The sequence below is a fragment of the Zootermopsis nevadensis genome, unplaced genomic scaffold (assembly GCF_977971745.1).
Source record: "Zootermopsis nevadensis isolate Lab colony 2312 unplaced genomic scaffold, Znev_1.0 Znev_ptg000045l, whole genome shotgun sequence".
Classification (NCBI taxonomy): Eukaryota; Metazoa; Arthropoda; class Insecta; order Blattodea; family Termopsidae; genus Zootermopsis; species Zootermopsis nevadensis.
In genome coordinates, this window is record NW_028259177.1 from 3168928 (window position 1) to 3184270 (window position 15343).

General features: G+C 35.8%; 1 long non-coding RNA gene across 20 annotated transcripts in view; it reads left to right on the plus strand.

Annotated features, from left to right (window-relative positions):
• LOC147871654 (uncharacterized) overlaps nucleotides 1–15343 on the plus strand; it is a 309056-nt gene that overhangs the window by 113479 nt on the left and 180234 nt on the right. The window lies entirely within an intron of this gene.

The window sequence follows — 15343 nt, forward strand, 5'->3', positions numbered from 1 at the left end:
CAAAAAGTTTGTTTGGAAAATTTAAGGGCATGTTTTGGGAACTAAAATAATAAAAACTGTATCATGAATATGGGGTCTGAAATTCTTCCTTACCCACATGTAATTACTGAATGGAAAACATACATTCTGTTACAAAGTGTTTATTACGATGTATGTAATTCGCGATTTCACAGGTGGTGGCCAAGATTCGATCTCTCCACTTCGACACATGCCTGAGCACTACGAACACACTCGAACACTTCAGGGCATGTTTAAACCGTATTATAAGCAACGCAGACATTTTTCCATGGCTCATGATTTGTGTTAACTGGCGTTGCATACACTGGACCTGACCCCCTTGGACTTTTACCTGTGGGGTCATTTGAAGTCCCATTCAATTATAATATCTAGGCACAGAAGCATTGCCAACCCTTTGTTCATAGATTCAATATTTAATGTTTTGGTTCCAAGAACACAGACGTTACAGCACACTCATCTAGCTACGCTACACTGCCAGTTTTTAATAATTTATAGATTTTAAACAATTTTAAAACTTTTTTAGCCATTAAATTTTATACTATTGTTTTTGGACTAAACGGGATAATGGAAAGTAACGTCCTATTGCCTATGCAATGACTATGAACTTATCAAATCTCTTAATGGTCGCATTGAGCCGAAACATGTAGCTCGCCAACACCGTGGTGCTTCACTGCAGAATCGAAAATGTGCATGGTGCTTGTGAAGGGAAAGAAACGCGTTGATTCCCCTGGGATCCTACGCACATTTGAAAAGACGCATATAAAAATTCTTATATTTCCCCCTTGTGTTTAGATACCTGTGTAGTAGTAGTAGTAGTAGTAGTAATAGTAGTAATGTAGTGGTTCGAATGTAACAAGCTGAAGGAAAATTGGTACTTGAAATGTTTCGTGGCCTCTTTAAAGTGCTAGCGAATGGATGTTAAGTAGCTACTACCAGAACGTGAAGGAGCTTGGTCGATCTTTACTTCCGCTAGCGTGTAATTGCTGCAGGAATGTCATGCACCGTTAAACAATTTTGTATTTCTCCTTTCTCAATTCTGTGAAAATTAATATAGGAATTTTTTTTCTAAACGCTAAAATATTACTACCATTTAATTATTGAAGTTACTCTTGCGTTGTTAGCAAATGAAAACCCTTTTAAATTATATATAATACATATATATATATATATATTCAGTAGATTCGCTTATGATGAGGTAACAGAATTCCGTACGTTATAAAGCTAGCCTGCAGTTTCTTATTATACCTTTAAAGGCCAGGACAATTGCAAGTCTCGCCTACTACAAAAATAAATAAACCTGCATTTTTTATTCGTGGATTTCTTGTGGCTTTCACTGTAAACATCTATTAGTTTCTTAAACAGCATTAGGAAGTTTATTTTTACAATAGTGAAGTGTGGTGTTTACTTTGCGGTACGGAATGAAATTTTAAATATTATTTAAATACGCTTCGGCTGCAAAGAATTAGTGCTCCATAAACTAAGTATTTCGGAGGTCTTAATTCCTAAGAACACATTCACGTGAACTTACTCAGTTGTAAAATTTTTATTTTTGTTGATCATTCTCTGATTTTTACAGAAAATGAAACTTCCATTATTAAATATGTAAAGTTCATTTAAAATTTAAATTTTTGTACTTCCCATTGAGGACATAATTTCTGACAGTTCCTCAGCTGATTTACTGAAGAAAAGTTATATTACCGTGTTTATTACAAGCCGCCACTGAACCCTGTTCTGAACCATAAAAAACTAGTCCACAAATTCGTATCCTGCTCCTTATAATCTTACTCTTCCTTCTACACCATTGTCTCCCAAGTGGTTTCTTTCCGTCACAATTTTATATGTATTTCTGATCTCTACCGAGTATCTTAAATGCTTAGCCACATTCATCCTTCTTGAATTGAGCTCCCAAATAAAATTTGGCAAAGTTTTCACATTGCACAACAGCTATCATAGAATTCTCGTAGCGAATTTTTATTACTACAAGTATTGTTTTCATCCAAAAAGGATTTTATTATAAGTTATATTATGTAGCCACCTGTTCCGACAAACCTAAGTTTCCTTCAGACCACGTTATCTACTTAGGTTTTTAAGAAAGGAATTGCTTTGTTAATCGTCTTAATACAATTCAACAAGAAGAGTATGGTTTTGAAATTAATGTTTTATATTATTCTGACTAATTCGTTTGGATTTACATTTACTCAATTTGTATCTTTTAAATGCTGTGTTACTTTTGTACCGTATTTAGGGTTTCACACTTGTTTATTGAGATCTCAAAGTTCACCAATTTTTTACTTAATATGTAATAATTTTGTTGTAAATAAAATTATTCCACCTAAAGTAATAATAATATGATTTTTTATCAATTTTGCGTGCAAATCTATGTTGAACTTTAAATGGACGGAAAACTTAATATCTATCAATTTAACACTGTTTCATAAAATTTAAAATGTATAAATTTAGTAAATACGAATCAAATATAAAATAACCGTGGTATGAACGTTATTGACAAGATTTATTTGGTAAAAATTTAATAAGATTGTAATATATAATTTATCAATAAATACTGACGCACTTGCAACCCAATCAAAAACGTAAGAATAAATATGAAATCTCTTGATATGTAACATAACAAAGTGGCGCATAGCTGGTAAAAACTATTAATATTAATAAGCACATTGGGGTCCGCAGTGACTGCGCGGTCTGAGGCGTGGGCCTTGTGCCGCTTGGTCGCTGAGACCATGGGTTCGAATCCCACTCAAGCCATGAATATTTGTTCCGTGTTCGCGTTTTCTGTGTTGTGCTGTCCTGTGTACAGGTAGAGGCCTTGCGACGGGCCGATCCCTCGTCCGAAGAGCCATACCGAATGTCTATATATCGAGCCAATGAAAAGTTGGGACTCGCAGTGCTCAGGTACTTGAAGAACGGGTCGTTCCTAGTATCCAGTATCCCAGTATAAGCACATTACAAGGCTTTGTTTACCATTCTCCTTCCTTAGATCCAGATATTATTAAAATACTTTTAAAAATCCTAATTCTGTGTATTTCCCTTCGGGCGTACTAAACATAAGGTCAATTTATAATTTCATTGCTAAACATTTTCCCGGACTTAGGTAGGAGACGGGAAGATAAGGTTTGTATAATATCTGCATCATGAGAAGAATTGTACGAACAGAATTTGTTATTTGTCATGACTGTAAATTTTATATGTTGCTGCCGTCTTCAAATAGACTGAATTTTGTCACAAATTTAACTTTCTCTACGGCTACCAAGATCGGCCGTACGCAGGTAAGAATATATTATTTCGTTGGTAGTAATTTTAGTGTTCGTTATGGAAGTTTTCTTTTAATATTGAGACATTATATTACAAATTTTGGATTTCATGTAATGAAAGTTTATTTTACTGAGACAGTCAGCTAATTTCGTAAGACCAAAAATTGATTCAAAGGAAACTTCACAGGTGAGTGTATGCCTTCTACATTTATCAATTATGGCGCAATTATAACTACTCGAACACACTTAAAATACTCCAGTTCAGTATGAAGATATAACATGTCGTAGATTTCATTGAAGTGTAGGTAATGCAATATAACAGAACGTAGGACTATAATAAGTTACCGTTCTTAGTTCCTCTGTTTTGAATTTCTTCCTGTCTTGAACCTTTTCGCAAAATCTAGAAGTATCGTGTGATTTATGCACAGTAGACTACTGCACTTAGAACCATATATCATTCAGTGCGGGGGTTGAAGATAAATTGACAAAATCATATATTTTTTATAAACTCACAACATACTACACTCTTGACATACACGTTAGTCCCTCATGACCATATTTCTCTTTTATTCAGTAAATTATGTCATCAAGGTACGTTATCTTCAACGTGTCCGAGATATATTTATTCCAGCATGTGGCTGAGTGGGGCTCACTAGTATTACCTTCTTATAAACAGGGCCCTGGATCGATGTCACGTTTCTTTGTGGCACATTGATAAATCAGTTGCAGTTTAAAACCCACACACTTAATACAGTTTCATTAATATTCATGTCTACTCCATGCAGTACTGTCATTTTTGAGAACCTCAGGTTCTCACGAAGATTCACAGTATTTATGAAAACAGGAGTTCAAAAGAGCCCACAGCTGGATTCTGTTTTAAGCCAGTTTATCCAAGTCGACCCCTAAACCAACCTTCTTTAAGATTCGATTTAATGTTATGCTTTCATCCATATCTGAGTCTCTCGATGAATATTCATACGTTAGAATCTGCGCCTGTACTTTAAACCATTTTACAAAAGCTATGTATGGGGAAAACACAATTTTACGAACTAATTAATGATAAGGTAAAACAAAACGTCAGTCGAGGGGTTAGTAGCTTACTCATGCTTATTGTTTACGAGATTCTGCTTGAAAATTTCGACACTGATGCCGGCCCTCCGGCCAGATTTTCCATGCATGTCCGTACAAATTACCCTAAATCAAGGAACAATCGCTTCCTTTCACACATGTTGAATCATCCTGCTTATTCTTGATTTGTTTTGCTTAAAGGCGTTTTCGATAATTTATGCTATATTTAGCTATGTTCCAGCGATGTTGCAGTACATTTTAAACCGCTGAAACTGTCATTAAATATATTAAAATGAAGCAATGAATGCCGTGGTCACTTTTACGCTAATACCAGTACATGTTATCCATAAATTAAATAAACAACCAAATAATTTCATCAAGACGACCGCTGTGAAGTGGATTTTAATTGAGTACGTCTCGGAAAAATCGTGTGGAGTTTTCCTCAAACATTTCTTCATTAACATCAAATGTCATCAGACAACAAAAACCAGGCTCAAAATTGTACTTACGTATCCTCGTTCATTTTGTGACAACCTCCGTTAGAAAATATTTACGGTACTTTGCCGTAAGTACTACGTTCATTTCATAGTACATCTGTGACATGAAACCATGGTTGGATACTTTATTCTCTGAAACTTTACTACCTCTATCTACAATTGGTTCGCCTTCCATAGGGGTTTTGTGTCTGTTTTTCTTATTTCGGCAGTGCATAATCAACAATTTCATCCACATAGTGCCTCTTTAGCCCAAATCAAGCCTTGCTTCCAGCTCTGAACTTTACCTGTAATTTGCAGATTTAGCTAAGTTGATTTTTACTAAAACTGTTAGTAGTCGACTGTGTTGCTGATGATCCCAACAGATCTGCTTATAGAATGATTCAGTTAAGATAGGACTACAAGATGACGTCTGTACAAACGGGGCTGTGGCTCAAGTATTTAGACAAACAAGGCCCCAAGCTTCTTTAGACAGAATGCAAACTCCATCAACTGAGTTTAGAGCCATTGAACACGGAGTACATTTTCTGTATCTCTGATCTACCTTTTGTATTTTACAGCATATTTCTGGATGCTGTTTCCCAGGAACAGATTTAAACTTGCCCCACAAGATAAAAAGAATGCAGACAGAAAATTAACAAAAATCATCTACATCAGTTACATGAACGACGTAGACTTTAATTTTGGTGGTTGTTAAAGTTAGTGTTTCATTTGCGAGTAAAGTACTGGTGTGTATTATATAATACCACATTCCTTTCGGTCTAATTTTCTTGTGATCTATACACGTTGTGTGAATAATTATCAGCACGCCTCTCTCATCGAGGTCGTGTCACCCATCTCATCACATTCCTATGCTGCAATCGCTTTTGTTGTACTTAATGAGCCGTCTGTTTTGCATTGAATCTAATATTGTACCTTGTAATCGTATATGATGAAGATTGATTACTAAAGGGGTGGTTTGTTTTGATTTGTGACTTGTTCAGTAAAACTGTATGGATTGCTAGTTAAAGCCTGTGGCTCAAGACAATAGTTGTACTGTACAAACTTCACACAGAATTTGGTACATATACGAAACTACACCAGCAAAATATATCTCTGTGCAACAAATATGTAAATTATGCTCTGTGGGACTGTGGTAGTAAAAGGATCTGCCGGTAACTGATCTGTCAAAATAGTGGTAGTACATAATTATGCTGGTAGGTGATTATGCCATCAGTATAATAAAGATGATTTTTGTTCTGATATTATGTTACGAGTGAGTAAGTGAGTGGAATGTGGATAGTAAAGAAAAAAGTTGGCAGAAACTGCGGCAGTATCAATCATGGTGTCGAGAGCGAACTCGTTAGGCTTTGTTAGAATTGCCTTGTGTTGCAAATGTAAATGAAATACGGTTAGGACGCCTGTGAGCTTCTCGACGCCTTTGTAATAGGAATCAAGCTTAGTCAGAACACCTGCAATATAGTCAACCACGGGACAGGTTGCTGGACATGCTGGAGAAAATATGGAGCAGTAGAATTTAAAGCTGGAAAGAGACTGACTGACGACGTTATTCTTCTGGGTAATAGCGCATATAGACTCGTAGATGGATATCAGCGTTTCGGAGAAACATACTGTTTCCATTATCAGTAATGAATCAGAATAAATACACTGTCTTTACTGCCGTGGGAACCTGAAATCTTACAAGAACAAAATTTACATAATTTCTGTTCATTTTCCTCATTTTCGGCCCTTCCATCACTGAAACTATGGAAGCAAGGGGAAGGTAAAAATACAAGGGACCTAAGGATGGAAAATCACTGGTGGGGTTGATGAATGAAGCAGTGAAGCCCCTACTGTATGAATGAAATCTAAAGTAAAAGCAGTGTGAGTAAAAGTTTTCGTTACGCATTTACTAATCAGATTCGTTTGGAAAAAAGAGTTTTGTCATCCTCTTCCTTCTTTGTCTTAGGATAAGGCGTTAGAAACGTAAGAACACAAACATCTTAATAAATATAACAAAAGGACGGATGGATGTATTCATGACTACTAACTGTTATTCGGGACTGATTTATAATATTAAGACACTTTATAAATCCCTTAAAATTTGGTGAAACCTAAACAATTGGAAAAGAATCATTAACTAATCTAAACTACATTCTATGAAAAGTTGAGGGTATGTAAAGTAATATTTAAACGGAATTTTGTGAATATAACGAAATGCTATAAAATATCTATAGCCACAAAAGAATTAAATCAATTTTCATGTACTTACTTTATTACAAGCCTGTGAGTTACTTACTTAGAGACTTATTTAGAACTCATGTTCCAATTCAGACTCCAAATTATTATAGCAAACCATTTTGTTTCTACGTACAACGAGTATTTGCTTAACATTATGATTTCAAAAACGTTGTAAAATTTGTATATGTATTTTATAACATCTGACTAAAATACCACAATATCACTAAATATTTAGGCCTACATATATTATCGCTATTAATTAACCGAAACAAAATTTAATAAACGTAATACAGTGATGATATGAATACTCCCATATATTTAGTGATGCTTGAAGTTACGAATATATAATGTTTTTTTTAAAGTTCAGGGACTGTAAGATACACAATATAACAACGAAACATGTCGCCAAATATGTAACGAACGGCGCATATGCAAAGTGGCTGAACGCATTAAAATTCATTTATTGTGTGGAAGCGGATATAATATACCGTTGAAATCAAGGATAGAATAAAATTCGGAGTCTTTCGTCCTCGCCCCGTTTATAAAGCCACATATTCAAAAATCTTGTTCTTCTGGTAATGACGTTAGGCCAATGAATTATCTCTTTCAGCATCAAGTCTTGTATTCTCTTTCTTCATCAAAGACTAGGGATCAAAGGCTGGAATAAATTGCAGGCACACAAGTATATGTCAGCATATTTTCACCACAAATCCTGGGAAATGCCATCTATCTGCAAAACAGGTCTGCCAGCAAATGACATTTATCAAGGCCAAATCGCAACCCCTGGGCAATGCAGATACTGAGAAGGAGGCATAAGGACGAGTCTTCAACGCCTTAAAAATGAATACCTTTGGCTAAGGGAGGAAATACTACCATAAAATATAAGGCGGGTGTAGTTCCTAAGCAGTCATGTAAGTAATTGGACTGGACGGCAGGTAATTCTGGAAATATCAATCTATCCATTCTAGAGCTTGTGTAATCGTAGCGCGATAACGTCATCACGGGATATTGCGGAAGACAGATAAGGAAATCATCGGCGAAGAATATCGTCCGTCATCCTCACATTCCATAAGTCTGAGCATTTACCACGTTGTTATTACTGATTGTAAAAAAATTAACTTACGTTGGCATACCTTATAAACAAATTTTTATGAAAATCCGTTCTGTCATCCTTGACTTTATTTGCTTACAATCGGATGAAACTGGCCGAAAAATTGGTTTTCTACAAGGGATTCTTTGAACGCACCTGAAACAGAATGTGAGCTATGTACTGGTTTCATCCGTCTCGCGAAATACACCAGACCTGTCTAATATTGTAATTTAAACATGAAAAGATTTTCAATTCAATTCACATGCCCTTGACAGAGATGCAATTAGTTTTAAGGGTTCGGAGGTTTAGTTTGCTTTATTAAACTGGAATTAAAACGTGGAATTAAGACGTACTGACACTGATCATCATAATGCCCAATAGACTACTTTATACAAAGGAGGTTTGATGTATTTAAGTATATCCTAATAGGAATTTTTATTTTTATTTAAGCGAGTGTCGGTTTAGAAAATGCATAATAATAACACATTTGAAATATTAATGCCCCGTCTGCGCTAATTTTGAAAAAAAATATCTTTGAAGACTGCTTTAAATATTTCCTTTTATTTTGATTATTTATGGCTACTACTCTCGAAATTTGCAGAACTTTTACACATAGTATATGTTCATATTTTAGATTATTAGTGGGAATGGATGCATTTTGGTAAATATAAATTAATACCATCGTAACCTTAACGTAAATCTACCTGAAATGAGTTAAAATATGAGCAATGGCAATGCAAAGTCGAAATTCATTCCCCTAAAATTTTTGCTGACGCGTCCATCTAAATATATGTATTGCGAATTCACGGACAGTGAAATAGCAGCAGAAATCCATCACTGACTGTTACTGTATATTTTCTGTCCTGTTCTCCCAGTGTTTGTCTTATGCCCATTTTCTCACCATAAAGTATGCATAGCCCCTACACCACGAAAAGAAGTCTCCTTTAGCCAATTTTCATCTTGTTTTTCAGCATCCGCACATCCTGCTACACAGGAAGGAGATTTACATCCCTCAGAACGCAATACATTCCGCGCCAACAGAAAAAGAAACATAGTTAACAGATTTGTCTCTCTTTAGAAGTCTTTGAGGACATAGGAGGTTTGTTTAAAGCTGAACGCTTCTAACGGAAATAATTTCCTATTTATGAAGGAATATGCGGTGAGAGAAAGAAGAGTGTGAATTCTTCCATGCTTTTATTCTGAAATTCGTAGTTTTTAGTGACTTGAACATCTGACACGTAATGCAGCATTTTTTGTTGATGCGATCGAAAGGCCTTAAAGTAATTTTCTAAGCATATTTTCGAATATTTGCAATTCATATGTAAATGAAACTAGTTGTGAATGATTACAATTTATATCTTCTGTTTACAGTGAATGCAAAAATAAAATATTTCCTACGATGTTAGACATATTTTAACTTTAAAATTTTCAGATAGTTCTTAAGTCTATCTTTTCTTCTTCAATTTTTAAATTTCTGGGCACGTACTTTATGCATTTATTTCCTATTTCTTTTGAGAATTTTGTTATTCACCAATCATATTTATCGGCAAGTTTTTTTATCAGTTCATATTCAATGCAAGAATAATATATGTTGAAGTTAATTTTGTATACAGGCATGTTTCTATAATTGTCTCTGTTTTCAGGCAAATAAGTTATGTTTAAATAATTCGGTCCAGTTTGGAGGAATTCTAAAACAGAGCCAAAATTAAATCCATCCGTCACATGATACAGCGTGCAGAGTAATGAACACCAAGAATTAAATTACAATACTCGCTGTTCCATCAACTTTATTATGTGGTATAATTGTATTAATTACTACGAATAGGGACCGTCACACGTTTCAGCCTTGCCAGGCCATGAAGTTGGTTCTAACCTATTATACATTTTTACATATTACCCAATGTATAAATATTCCATTGTTCTTAATAATATATTTGTAACTATTTGATAACAGCCTTCTAAAGCCGAAACCTGTATCCGTCTTATATTCTTGTGATTAATAAGTTAATACGACGGAGTGGTATATGGACTAAAGACTGTTATTACTTGGTTCTGATTCTGCAAGCAACGGAATAAAACATAACAAGAAATGGACACACATTAAAAGTGCATGTCAATATTTTACGGGCATAAACTTTTGAAAATCTGTTATAAACTACAACATACTTACTTCATGGAACCGAGTCTTTCCTGAGAAACTAACAGTCGCTCAGCCACTCTATAAATTCCCAACATTGTATGGAATCCAAAGATTCATTACCTTATTTACAAGAGCCAGCCACTGGTCCCTATCCTGAGCCAGATGAATCCAGTCGAATCCACCCTATCCTATTTTCACCCATTTTAATATTATCTTCCCACCTACGTCTAGGTCTTCTTTATAAACTACAAACGTCCGGAAATATTTCAATTTTCTCTCGTTTCAGGGGGAAACACAGATTTAGAATATTACTTCAGAACATAGTGCTAGTTAGGATATATGGTTCAGTTAGGGAGGATGTCAGCTTACGTTAGGCTACAGAAAATACCATAATGAGTAGCTGCGACAAAGATCATTAGGTTGATCAGTTCATGGAAGATGATATTTTCGAGTCATGTACCACTATCGAGAGAAATGAGGGTTGGAGGTGTTGATGTGGGATAATATTAAAATGAATAATTAAGAAATATACTGCTACATTGTATACTGAATTTATCTGACTGACTATACAAATCAGAGCAGGCTCTTGCTAATAAGGGAATAAACCTTTGGGTTCTTGATAAGCTAAGGCGACTCTTGATTTATAAAGAATGACTTAACTGAATGGAGTTCTTTAATTATTCCCTGCTGAATGAGGCAGTTAGTATATTTCTTTTACAATATTTCTCAAGGTAAAATTTAAATCTCTGCTTACCCCAACCACAATAATTCTGTCACGATTTTATTTAGTCCTCAAAGACAAATTGCAAATAGTATTGTTACGGAATCGTTTAAGACAATCGTCCATGACCCATGTCCATTATACTGCTTGTCATAATCAGAGCATGGAATCTGAGCTCATTTAAACCTTTGAACATTTTTGTCTGATATGACGTGTATATCGTCGATGCAGAGGTGTTAGATGTCAATCGGCGACGATTTAACATTACTTGTCTGAATTTTAAATAGTTATTTCGAACTCACCATAACCAGTTGATTATATTATCCCCTAGATATCGTGATTTGTAGAATAATTTTTAACTTTGCTTCTTATCTAACTGTAGTGCGTAGAACGTTTCAGGAAAACTTAATTTTCTCCAAAATTGTAATAACCTATGATAAATAGTTCTGCGACACACGACGTGAACGACATGGCGTGTGGCTTATTGATTCTTAAAATTGTCCCCGAAAATTAGATTTTGAAAAGTCGGCTGATAGACAAAACCTGACTTTGAATAGTTACCACTGTAATTGAAACAGATTTTCAGGAAGATCAATTCAAGAGGAATAAATGGATGATAAATGCACACAGAATTTTAGTAGGAAGGCCTCAAGAGGAACATTTCTGAAGATGGGGGATAATACCGATATCGATCTCAAATAAATATAATATGAGGATATGGACTGGACTCGTCTCGCACATATAACGGTAAAGAACGTTTGGCATTCATAAAGTCTGAGATATTTATTGACCATTTGAGAGACTAAACAAGGACTATTTTCTAAGGAATTAGTTACAAAACAATAATTTTGCCTGTTGTTTTGTATGGGTGCGAAACACTCAGAGGGAGGAACATAGATTGCAGGTGTTTGAGAATAGGGTGTTGAGGAGGATATTTGGGCCTAGGAGAGAAGACGATGGGGCATGGAGAAAACTGCATAATGATGAGCTTAAAAATCGGTACTCCTCCCCCCCCCCCAATATTGTCAGGGTCATGTAGCGCACATGGATGGGACAAGAGGTGTGCACCGGGTATTGGTTTGGAAGCCTGAGGGGAAGAGACCGCTGGGGAGACCTAGACGTAGATGGGAGGATAATGTGAGGCGGGATCTATGGGAGATAGGAGTTAAAGGAGACTGGATTTTGTTGGCCCAGGACAGAGTCCGGTGGGGAGCTTTGGTTAATTCTGTGATAAACCTTCGTGTTCGTAAAGCCATCTAGTTAGTTATAAGTTACTAAGTGGGAAAAATGCTAATTGTTACCAAAATTCTTTCAATTGCAACAGCGGAAAGTGTGACATGGCGAAGTTATTAATCGCTTAGATATGTCGGCAACACGCCACTTTAGAACTTATGATTATTCTAGCGCACCAAAACGTTTTACTTTAATGGGGCAGGGAATAAACTATCAGATTAATTGCAATAAATGTCTTTCAATTGATATAAATGATGTGCAGTTGAAACATAAATTAATCTCCAGTCCCGCCTGTAAAGACCATGAGAAATAGACATACCTCTAAAACTTAACCCCGGACGACACATCTCTTCTGGGAGCCAGAAGAGACTTATGAGGGATCGCGGCTCACACGAAGCAGAACATTTTGTAATCTACAGGGCTTACAGAAAATATGTTATTTCACAACACCTTCTGATGTAAATATGAATACAATAGGAGACGACAGTAGTTCATGACTAAAACTATTGATACTAGTGTGTGTGGAGTTCACGGAATTAACTAAATGTTATATTAGTGTAACTTATAAAAAATCGACATTAGTTATTGAGGTTAATGATAAAATACCGTGTACGCAAGAGCATTCCGTTGGGCCTTATACTCAAGCAGTTTATTTTAACCCACGCCGTATTTAACTGACTAAGTAACTAACTAACTAGATGGTTTTACGAACACGAAGGTTTATCACAGAATTAACCAAAGCTCCCCACCGGACTCTGTCCTGGGCCAACAAAATCCAGTCTCCTTTAACTCCTGTCTCCCATAGATCCCGCCTCACATTATCCTACCATCTACGTCTAGGTCTCCCCAGCGGTCTCTTCCCCTCAGGCTTCCCAACCAATACCCGGTGCATACCTCTTGTCCCATCCATGCGCGCTACATAACCCTGACAATATTGGGGGGGAATACCGATTTTTAAGCTCATCATTATGCAGTTTTCTCCATGCCCCATCGTCTTCTCTCCTAGGCCCAAATATCCTCCTCAACACCCTAATCTCAAACACCTGCAATCGATGTTTCTCCCTTAGAGTGAGAGACCGTGTTTCGCATCCATACAAATCAACAGGCCATATTTATTTGAGATTTATTTCAATGATACCATAACTTTGATGCCTGCGTCTCTCTATTGGTAACTTCGCATCATAGTTCCTGACTAAAATCTGCTTGTATTTCTAACTGCTGTGGAGGTACTTTAAATAAAGTTAAGCACTGAGAATATTTTGGAATAACATTGAAGATAAGTACAATAACTGCGAGAAAGACTGCCTCAGAGCAGTTTCGCCTGCTACTAATCCAACCGGAACGGTGCCATAGGTTTGAGGTTAACATTTTGCTTGGCAAACGAACTTCAATTTCTCTAACACAAGTCACTGGAACTGTCATTTCAGATCAAGTTTCCTCTGCAGCCGACTATGCAGTGTCGCAGTGCGTCTGAATCTAAATGTTAAACCTTGTCGAGATAATTCTCACCTCTCGGTTTGATTCTCCTGTCTCTCCCCTCCAACGTTTCTAAGGTAACATTCTCCTAACCTACCGCACTTACTCGAGCACATCCCTTGTTCGCTAAGTGACACAGTATTATGGTTCTCAAGCCACTTAACACAACTCCTGCTTTATTATGTACGGAATGTCATCCAAAATGCAAAACAGAGTAGGTTATGATATTCACTAGGTATAAGTGTAAGAGAACCTTACATGTCACAGCAACGACACAACATATAAACTCGATTTAAAATATGTAACTTATGAATATTCAGATTAACTAGTTTTATGTGTAGGTAAGATTATGTGTTATTTGTGATGCATCAACCACTAGGCCTACGTATTTGTTATATTTGAGCTGTCTTCATTTCCAGGTGTTCTTCAAGCTCTAGCGTGAGGGTAGATCACCCTTTGTACCCTTTTTCTTGCGGCTGTCATTAGTAAATACCGGCCGTATTTCTAAAAAAGTCTCTGCTATGGCTATCCAATTAAGAATATATAGATATTTTCAAATCATAAACATATGCTAATAAAAGATGAAGTTTTTAGAATACAAGATGAAAACAATCCATACCTTCGGAAGATATTGATTAAATACGATTCAGTTTTATGTTAACTGTATAGAACTTAGTGAAATTCTGAAAGCTTTAAACCTGATCCGCCTTCCTTCGACTTAAAGTACAAGGACAATCACTTGAAATGTATATGTTGCTAATGACCGTTTAAATGTGTTCCAAGAGTACATGAATAAAGCAACATGGACAGTAAAGTGAATAAGTTAAAAATGACAAACTAAGAATATTTTAATCACTTGATATTATGCAATTATCTTGATCGGTTATGAACTATGGTATACATTTTCTGCCGGGAGAGCCTGTGTACGAATGTTAATCTAGAACACTAGAAATGCGTGAATTGTGAGTGACAAAAATTATTATTTCGATCGCATATATCTAAACAACATATGCCACGTTTAATGCGTTACCCTAGTTGATGCACCGCTGGCCAGTTATAAACGTAAAATGTCTGTATCCAAACTGTTAACTAACCACTGTAAGCCCTAGTACGGAATTTTGATCACATGGATAGTTCTCAAAGCAGGAGGAATGACTATATATATGAACTACAAAAGGAATTTTTTCAACTAAGTAATGTATTGAATACACTTGTCTGTAGTTTATTGAAGCATTTGACAGTAGTTTACTCAGAAGAGTGTACAGTAGTTATATTAATTGTCATTCTAGAATCACCTGAAACAGTTTTCGGAAAGTATATATGCCTAGTTGTTATCAGATAATTAGTTCATTTTTGTTACATGCAAACACATCGATCATCTATAGACATGCGTTTAAAAATAAGTTTTGTCATCATCCGTTATCAAATTTATCATTGAATTTATATTCGCGCATAGCTGGACTACTCAATGTATTTAGTATTGGCATCGCAGTTTTTAATTAGAATGTGATAAGAATCTACGTAGAAAGTTATTTGGCATCGAAACACATTCTGTACAACAAGAAGATGCATTGCTCTGAAGAGAAAGCTATCGTAGGCGCAGTTATTCTGGAG